Below are 9727 nucleotides of genomic sequence, written 5' to 3'. Positions count from 1 at the left end.
CTTACTAGGTTGCTTACAGCCTTGATAAGTTGCCGAGGCTGGTTTTGAACCTGCCATCCTCCTGCCTCAGCCTCCCGAGCTGCTGGGATTACAGCCATTACAGCTGTGCACCATCATGCCTGGCGAGTTTTTATTTTGAGACAGGGTCTTTCTAAGTTGCCCAGGCTAGCCTCCTACCTCAACCTCCTGAGTAGCTGTGATTACAGGTGTGTGCCACCATCCAGCCTGTGATGCATATCTTAGCTTGTTCCCTATGTGAGCTTTAAGCTTGATGGTGTCTCCCATTATTGCCTCTCAGCATTTGTAGTGCCTTCTTAACACTGGGGCTTGACAGTTAATATTTATGTCCCTAGGTGATTTGCTTCTACCACCAGAGAGTAAACCTCTTTAGAGCAGGTGAAGTCTGTTGAACTCCTGTGAATTTCCTTCTTTTCGGCTGACAGTGCAGTCATAAGATTTAGGTTAAAATAAAGGTTTTTTTGACATACATCTTTGGAATATATATCTTCTCTTTCTCTGATCTTTTGTAACTTGGTTTTTTATTTTTTGATTTTAAGTTTATCTCTCTCTTTTTGCTATGTGCCATCTAGTTTTATGATATCTATGTCAACACACTATGGAAGACATGGCATGCACCAGTTCCACAGACTTGGTATTTGCAACAAATCAGAGTGTTAACACTTCATAGCTATGTGATCTTAGAAAAGAAACCTCTGTATCTTATTACAGATAAGAATCATAAGTGTTTAGTATATTTTAGGTTCTCAGTAAAGATTGGTCCTTTTTCTTTCATTTATGGCACGAAATTTAATCCCTTTTGGAAGGAGGTAGATAGAATCTATGACAACAAAAGAGCCTATTGTGCTAATCTTACATTTTCTATTTTTTTTTAGAAAATAGGAAAATAACCTTATCCTTCTCAATTACTTTACCTGTAAAATTTAGAAGATAATAATTCTATATCCCTTCACAAAATTATTTGTTAAGAGTATCAATGTACATACATTTTCTGGCAATATTCGTGTATTATCTCAAGGATAACCTCAAGCAGGCACATGTGTATCTCTTTAAAAAAGAGAACTTGATATGCTGAGAACATCTTTTCTAGTTTTGATGATCAGGATTTTGCATTAATCACTTAAAAATGTAGAACTTTGCCAGTGTTTTGGGTATAAATTCATCATACATTTATGGAGGAAATTGATGATAAAATAATTCACATTCTAGGCAGTCCTAAGTGGTTATAATGTATATAGGTAAATGTGAAATAGATTGCTGCTTTAGTTTTAAGGGCATAATGCTCAGATATAAAGGGTAGCTGTAGGAGTATAATGCTAAGATTTAAAAGGCAGCCAAACAGAACTTGTTAGGCAGGTACACAATCCTCCAGCAGAACCAGGTACCAGAAACAAATCAAATATTTCAGATTTAAATCAATAATCTGGGAATGAGAAACCAGTTCTTGATGTTCTAGGAAGGCAGGTGCTCAGAAATGCAGACAATGAGGGCAGTTTATCACATGATACCATCAGCAGGGGCATAGGAATGACATGAACAGAGTTTTTATCTTTTTTTTTTTTTCTAGTTACCTTTAGACTTTTTGGACTTTATATATATGAACGTGAATTTGAAAGTATATTCTGGAAGCAATCACAATTAGTAGGTTGAAAAGGGGGAGATGTTTCTCCTTCACACTATCTGCGGAACTATATGATTTTATTTTCTGTTGCTGTATTCATGGTTCAAGTATGATGTGAGACCTTTTTTTTTTTCTTCCTTCTTATATATGATACTTCTTTTTTTTTTTTTTACCAAGATTCCTGGACTTATATTAGTCAAGTAAACATTTCAGCCATTAATCTATCAACCTTTTACTGAGTTTCAGTTGTTTTGAAAGATTCTGAGAATAAAAGATACATCCTATCCTTGAAAAGGTGATAGTCGTTTGGGGAGAAGGATCCTGAAGAGACTGATGAGCAAGTTACCAATGTTTGTGGAGTGGAGTCCAAGTTTGTGGCAGTAAAGAAGGTTGCATGGCACTTTACATTTTATCATCAGCGATAGACCTGCTCTTTCCTTCAATCAGCAACACTAAGCCTGAACTGACAGGTTAGGCTGAATGAAGATTTTTTTTCCCCTCCAGAGCCTGTTTTGGCTTCTGCAAAATTATAATTATTTGTTAAAGTCATAAGAGAACTATGGTCATAGTTCAAGGAACTATTTTTGACTTTGAATTTGGCATATATTTTTCATTGCAATTAGGCATTTTAACTAGCGTATGTTTTGGTAACACTTGTTCAATAATTTTATGCACATTTACTGTAAATTGTCTTAGCTAAAAGAAAAAAAAACTTGATTCATTATCCCTTTAATGAGAATAGGTACTTTCTTTTGTTGGTTTTTAGAAATCAGCATATTACAATTGGAAGAGAAATCATTTTCCTTTCTTTGTTCTATACGGGTAGTATTGTCTTTTTATTTTATTTCATCTATTTATTTTATTTGTTCGATTTATTTTGGTTCTGGGGATTAAATCCAGAGCTTTGACATGCCAAAATAAGTTCTATCACTGAGCTTTGAATCAACACCTTTTCATGTATTTAGTAGGTTGAATAGGGGGAGATGTTTCTCCTTCACACTTTCTGTGGATCTATATGATTTCATTTTCTGTACTACTACTTTAAGTATTGCAGTGCTACTTGAAAAGCATGTCAGTTCAATATTTTGGGAAAGTATTGCACTCGGGAGAGAAATATCTGCATGCTTTAACAATCATGGATGTGAACAGTGATCATCTTGTGGATGAGAACCTCAGAGAGCTAGTAAAGTTAAGAAAATGATAGCACATCAGTAAGTGCCAGAAGTCTATCTATTTGTGATTTGCTTTTATTGTGTAATAATCTGGCCACTGAAGTTGCCCCACATTTCCCAATATCTGGGGATCTGACTTTGGCAGTCAGAAGCCCTGCAGGACTTGGCTAGAAGCCAGGCCATGAGAAAAGGCAGTATGGAAGTTGAGTGAGGAGAATTAGTTAAGCTTTTAATTAATTCACCCTTTCCTGTTGTAGTGATGTGTAGAGATTCCCTCCTTCAGTTATACTTCAAATGCTTCAACTCAGGCACATATTAACAGCAAACAATAAGTCTTAAAACACTTCACTAAACTTTAAGGATGACAATATAGACATATGGCAGGGTTTTGCAGAGATACTCAGCAGACCTAGGAGCCTGCAACAATTTATATAGAGCTGGAAGCATCTGAGACACCTCAAGGGGCTGAGAGCTCTACTCCAGTGGATGTAGCTACCCTTTGGGGGATGGAAGGCACAGGTGGTACTTACTGAAGTAGGAAGACATTTGAACACATTCAGCTTACACATTTGTACATAGTTAACTTGGATGCATCTGGACATATTTCATTTATTTACTCTCTTAAATTTTTTATTTATTCTTTCTAGATATACATGACAGTAGGGTGTATTTTGACATGTCATATGCCATAGAATAAGTATAACTTGTCTTAATTAGGATCCCAATTCATTTACTCTTGTGGACTAATACCCTTTCTGGATTTGTTCTCCATAAAACCTCCCCATCAATCTCCTAATTCTAATACATCACCCTTTTAAATGGTTGTCTATTAAAGTGGCCGCTCTTTGAAGTCAATTTTTTTTTTTAAAGAAAGTAAGAATGTATAGCCGGTCACGTTGGCACATGCCTGTAATCCAAGCGATTGGGGAGGCAGAGGCAGGAGGGTTACAAGTTTGAGGCCAGCCTCAGCAACTTAGCGAGGCCCTAAGCAACTTAGTGAGATCATGTTTCAAAATAAATTAGTGCATGTAATGAAGATAATTTGATCTTTATTTATTGTTTGGGTGACTTAGTAGCTACTGCATGTGATATGAAAAGTGACAAAAGTTGACTTCCCAGGTTGCATTTGAAAAATGTAAATGACAGAGTTTTCAGTGAGTGTTAATTACTCAATTTAAAGAGTCCATTCCTGCTTTGTCTCAAGGTGACCAACCTCCTCCTTCCTTCCTTCACTTCTCTCTTTCTTGTCTTCTGCACTTTCTACTGCTCCATCTCCTATCCTTGAATTCACCCCCACCCCCAGCTCTCTTCCTGCTTCTCAGCACAGATTTTATTTGCAACCTATTTTACATTACAGTGGGATGTTTTAATTTTAGCCCTATAGTTAAATTTTAATGGCTAAAATTTTTCTGTGAAAATATTAAATGAACGTGATTCTTTTTGTTTTTAATACCAGTATTTTGATTTTATAGTGGAGCTTAAGGTCTTAGTATACATAATAAGCACATGGGTAAACTGAGAAGTTTCAAATTCATCCTGTGAGAAAGACTCTGGGGAAAGAGAGTTAACAAGCAATAAGAAAAGATGTCGGATTTATTGTGTCCTATATTTTGAAGCACAGTAGCTAAGGCTTTGTAAAAGACTTCCACAGAATAATAAAATGTTATAGCCAAAAGAAGTTTGAGAGATGATTTAGCTCAAAGTTCTCATATTATAGGAACAAAGAGATGATGTGACTTATTCCAGGTCACATAGAAAGTTAGCAAAACGGTTGGTATTGGACTTCAGGTAGAATGAACCATTATTATAATGGTTCAGATAATGACTTCTAAAGGAATTAGAAAAACAGAAAAGTAAATTATCACAAATATTAACCACTACCTCTGTACCTCCTACAGTCTTAGTTTCAAAGCCTGATTTCATTTTGTTCATGGTGAGGCCGAACCCTGAAAGACCTTGGTGAAGAAATGGTCCACTCTGTATGGGTAGCATGATGTGTCTGGGGCAGCTGTTGAGTGCACCTCTGTCCCTAAAGTGTCATTTCCCGGTTGGCCCAGATTGCCTTATTGACCTCTTCACTGGAAGGTGATTCTTAGTGACCTTCCTCATCCTCCTGAGTAGAAACCTCAAGAGTGACTTGAATCACAACGCAAAGGGGCTATGTTGAGGCTGGGAAGAAAGAGAAGCATCTGTGGGTCTGGAGAGGGCAGGCAAGGTCCGCACTCCGCAGGGCTTGGTGTCAGCAGATGGGAAGTCTGAAGGTCGGGTAGGGTTGGGGAGATTGTCTCTAGACCTTGCTTTAGTCTCACGGAGCCTGGTTGTTTCTGATCCATTCTACATGATTTGAATTCATCCTTATGGAAGCAGTCGACCTGCTGTGTCTGCTGCCCGATGACGTTTGTCTGTGAAACAGATTTGAGGAGATTAGGGAAGCAAACCCTCCCTTCTTATGTGGCTGACTAGTTGTACCTCCTGTGTTACCTTCCAGCAGGTTTCCTTCCCTAGAATAGGTAAAGGCGATTGGATTGCTTTCCACTCACGGTAATATTTTGAAATAAATCACCAAGTTTGAGGAGTACTTATGAACTTGGAAAGATGAGAATTTCAGAGACTGCCCATCTGGTACTTAAACGTGTGAGTCTCAAAGCTTCTCTTAAGTCTCAAGTTAGTGGTTTTTCATCATTAAAATTATGCATGTTTGTTATAAAAATATGAAGACAATAGAAGACTATGTGTAAAAAATAAATGATCATCCAGTGCCCCAGTATCCACAGTCTATTAATATTTTGGAGTTGTTTCTTTCTTTCTTGTTTTTTCTATTTACTTGTTTCTTCAGGATATATGCATACATACATGTGTGTATATAATATATCTGTGATATATATGATATTATTATATATCTATATTATAGATATTATATATCTATAATATATTATATATAATATCTATATCTATAGATATATATTATATTATATACCTATAGATATTATCTATCTCTATCTCTATCTATCTATCTATCTATGTATCTATCTATCTCTCTGGTACACACACACACACAACACACACACACACACACACACACATTTGTATTTTCCCCCTTGGACCCAGGGTCCTAGTAGTAGACAGTAGGCCGTTTTCTTCATAGCAACATTATATTGTACTCTGAGGTTACATCATAATTTACGTATTTATTTTCCTTTTATTAGGCTCTTAGATTGATTACAAGTGACAGTATAATAATGATGTTTTGATCTTTTCCTTTTCTTTCTTTTAGTACTGGGGATTGAACTCCAGGCAAACTCTACTCCTGAGCTATATCCCAAGGTCTTTATTTTATTTTATAATTTGAAACATGGCCTCACTAAGTTGCTGAGGCTGACCTTAAATGGATGATTCTCCTGCCTCAGCCTCTGGAGATGCTGGGATTACAGGCAAGCCCCCATTCCTGGCTATGCTATGCTTCCTGATACATATGATTTCTGATTTGGGATTCTTAGCATAGATTGCAGCCTTGGATTTATAGGATGCTGATACTATGTTTTCAAATTACTTTGCAAAAATAATGGATTACATTCTGCATGGGACATCTGAAGTCCTGTAGGTCACGTACTTCTTTGCTCCCTCTTCTGGTAGGTCTACTGCCCTGCTTTGACTTCCTTCACTCCAACAGTGTGATTGTGAGGACAGAGGGGTGCAGTTTCATACCTTCCTAGGTCTTAGCAATTGATAGAAAGGAGACTTGTGTCCCAGACTAGGCTCATCAGTCTTTTTTTTCCTTAAATTTTTATGTATCCAAACTTGAGATATTCTTCCTCTGGGGTTCCTAAGTTATGATTGTTTAACTGAGAACTTCCACCTTACGGTGGGGGGGGGGGGACTGCAATTGGGGGATGGGCAGTACAATGAGAAATTGAGATGAGACCCTGGGAGTTGTGGTGGAGAGGGGTGAAACAGGAGAAAAAGAGAATAAAGAGAACAAGTAGAGGGGGGATTGGAACTGGGAAAAGAAGCAGAACCAGGAGAAAGGAGAGTGTTGAGTCCCTCTATTCAGCTATTCCTGAGGTCAATGACATCCATACTCTTTCTAGTTCCACGAGTCAATACATCCTTGTTATGGTTTGGACAGGAATTATTCCCCAGAAAGCTCATGTTAGGCAATGCAGGCATGTTCAGAGGTGAAATGGTCAGATAATGAGAGCCATAACCTAATTAGTGGATTAATCCATTTGAAGAATTAATAATTTGAATAGATTAATGGGTAGTGATAGGCAGGTAGGGTGTGGTTGGAAGAAGTAGGTCACTGGGAGCACGCTCTTGGGGATTATATTATTCCTGGCTCCTTACACCCAAGCTCTCTCTGCTTCCCAGCTATTATGAGTTGAGCAGCTTCCTTCCACCACATTCTTCCACCACGAAGTTCTGCCTCACTTGAGTCCAGAGCTGTGGAGTTAGCTGACCATGGATTGAACCCCTGAAATTGTGAGCCAAAATAAACTCTTTCTCCTCTAAATTGTTCTTGTCAGGTCTTCTGGTGATAGTGATGAAAAGCTGGCTAACACATGTGGAATTCATAACAGGGAAATTAATAGAATTTTCAGGAAGAGTTGCTGAAAATTTCCATGTTAACAGATCCACTAGTATAAGAATTAGTTTTCACTTAAAATCCTGTGCAGCGTGATTTGTCTTTCTTTTAAAGAAGGTCATGTTTTTCAGAATCCTCGCATACCTGTGTGCAGAGTCCTAGCTTAGAGCTTATCTCTTTATAGAATGATGCACTAGGAAGAACCTAGTCACCCTGATTAGGATTCCTTTGGACAGTTCCTGGAGAACCCTTCCTGTCCAGTGACTAAGGGGTCTTTTGGGGCTAAGCAGGGTTTGCTGAAGGATATTGACTGGCTGGATCACTACTTATTGGACCTGATTAAAAAAAACACCCTTTATGTTCTTCAGATTATATTGCAGATGTTTTTGGAGAGAGTTTTTCTTCTGACAAAATATTTATTTGCCAGATGTTTAGTGGACAAGGAGGGAGAATAATAAGTGGGTAGGTATTATGTACATACCGTGAATTTAAGTTGACAGACATCATCTGTGACAATATTGTGTCACAGATCCCTTTTTTCTTTGCAGCTGAGGTTCAGAGACATGAATTATACGTGATTGCACAATATTTCCTCATACAAATTATGAGGAGAATGGCATGCCCTAACAGTGCTTATTTACACAGAATGCCCTAGTTCTCTGTTTTCCCTCTGGCTTTTCTTAAACAAGCAATTTATTCTCAACAGTCTTAAATTTAAAATCAATATTTCTAATAAAATAGTTTTACACTTTTCATCTTTATGTATGAACATGTATTATTGGAAGAGAATTCGAATGAGTTTAAGCAGCAAAGATGAAACTATCAATAAAAAGTATTCTAGAGGAGTCTGTGAAAACTAGATATTTCTGTTTATCTCTGAAAACAGAAATATAGATGAGCATAGTACAGTGTAAATTTTTCATTCATTAACTAGATATTAAATAAAATTGGTTTCAGGGAAAGAAAAGTGGTTTTCAGGGAAAGAAAGTAAATTGATTGGTCAATTAACAAATACACTTGATAGTTTGAAAATAATTTAAGCAGTTTGCTCTTTAAAAGGAAATACTAAGTGCTGTTTTTGTATGTGGGTGTGTGGTGCTGGGGATCAAACCCAGGGCCTGGTGCATGCTAAGCACGTGCTGTTCCACTGAGCTACACCCCCAGCCTGAATACTGAGTACTCTCTACCGATGGTGTGCTTCAGTAGAACACATGTAGAAGAAATTTACTCTGGAGTCTGGGGATATATAAGCTTTCTTGAAGTTGCTCAAAAGGCTTATACTGAGATATTACCTAAATTATTCTTCATTGATTTGTAGAAATGGAATGATTTTAAAAAAACACTTAAAATTGTACAGCTTACAAAAGTGATCATACTGTGTTTTTTACTTAAAATATTTTGTGAGTGGGTAATATATTTTTATGATACAAACATTTTTAAAATATACTAAACATAATGTATGTTGTGAGGCTTAGTTTTTACCCGTGTCTCTGTCTTCCTTTTACCCCCCAATTTCCTTTAATAACCATTTTTTATTGGTTCCTTTTGTTCCCTCCTATTGTTTCCTTATGCAAATAGAAGCAATAGGAGGTTTTTCATATAGCAGGTCTTAGTCCATTCATGACACTATAAAAGTAACTAAGACTGGGTAATTTATGATGAACAGAAATGCATTTCTCACGGTTCTGGAGGCTGGGAGGTCCAGGAGATCAAGGCACCAGGGGGTGAATGCCTGACCTCTACAAGGTGGTTCCTTATGATTGTGTCCTTGAATGATGGAAAACAGAGAGGAAATGGGGTGAAGGTTGTGTGAAGCCCCTTTATAAGGCATCACTCCTACCCGGGAGGGCAGAGTCCTTATGATATAATTACTTCTAAGGGTCCCATGTCTTAATCTACCATGCTAGTGATTAAGTTTAAAAAATTATTTTAAAGAGGATACAAACGTTCAAACCACACCACATGCTGTATTTGGTACTCTGCACTTTGCCTTTTTAAAAAATGTTCAGTAAGTCTATCCTGGTGATAAATGTGTAAAAAGGACCTCTACTCTTCTCACCTCTCCCTTGTCCTCTTTCAATTCCTTCTCTTTCCCTCCTCTTCCTCCTCTTCTTTTCTTTCTTTTCCTTCAGTTTTGTTTACTGCTATATAGGTTTTTTAAAAAAAAATAATTACTTAATTTATTTAATTTTATGTGGTGCTGTGGTTCGAACCCAATGCCTCACATGTGCTAGGCAAGGGCTCTACTGCTGAGCTACAACCCCAGTCTGTTGTATAGTTTTGTATATTTCGGTATAGTGCATTTCCATTATGGTTATGTACCCTGATTTATTT

This window comes from Spermophilus citellus, assembly GCF_964194105.1.
Source record: "Spermophilus citellus genome assembly, chromosome: 8".
In the NCBI taxonomy this organism is placed as follows: Eukaryota; Metazoa; Chordata; class Mammalia; order Rodentia; family Sciuridae; genus Spermophilus; species Spermophilus citellus.
The sequence above is the reverse complement of the archived record's forward strand: the minus strand, read 5'-3'. Positions refer to the sequence as shown.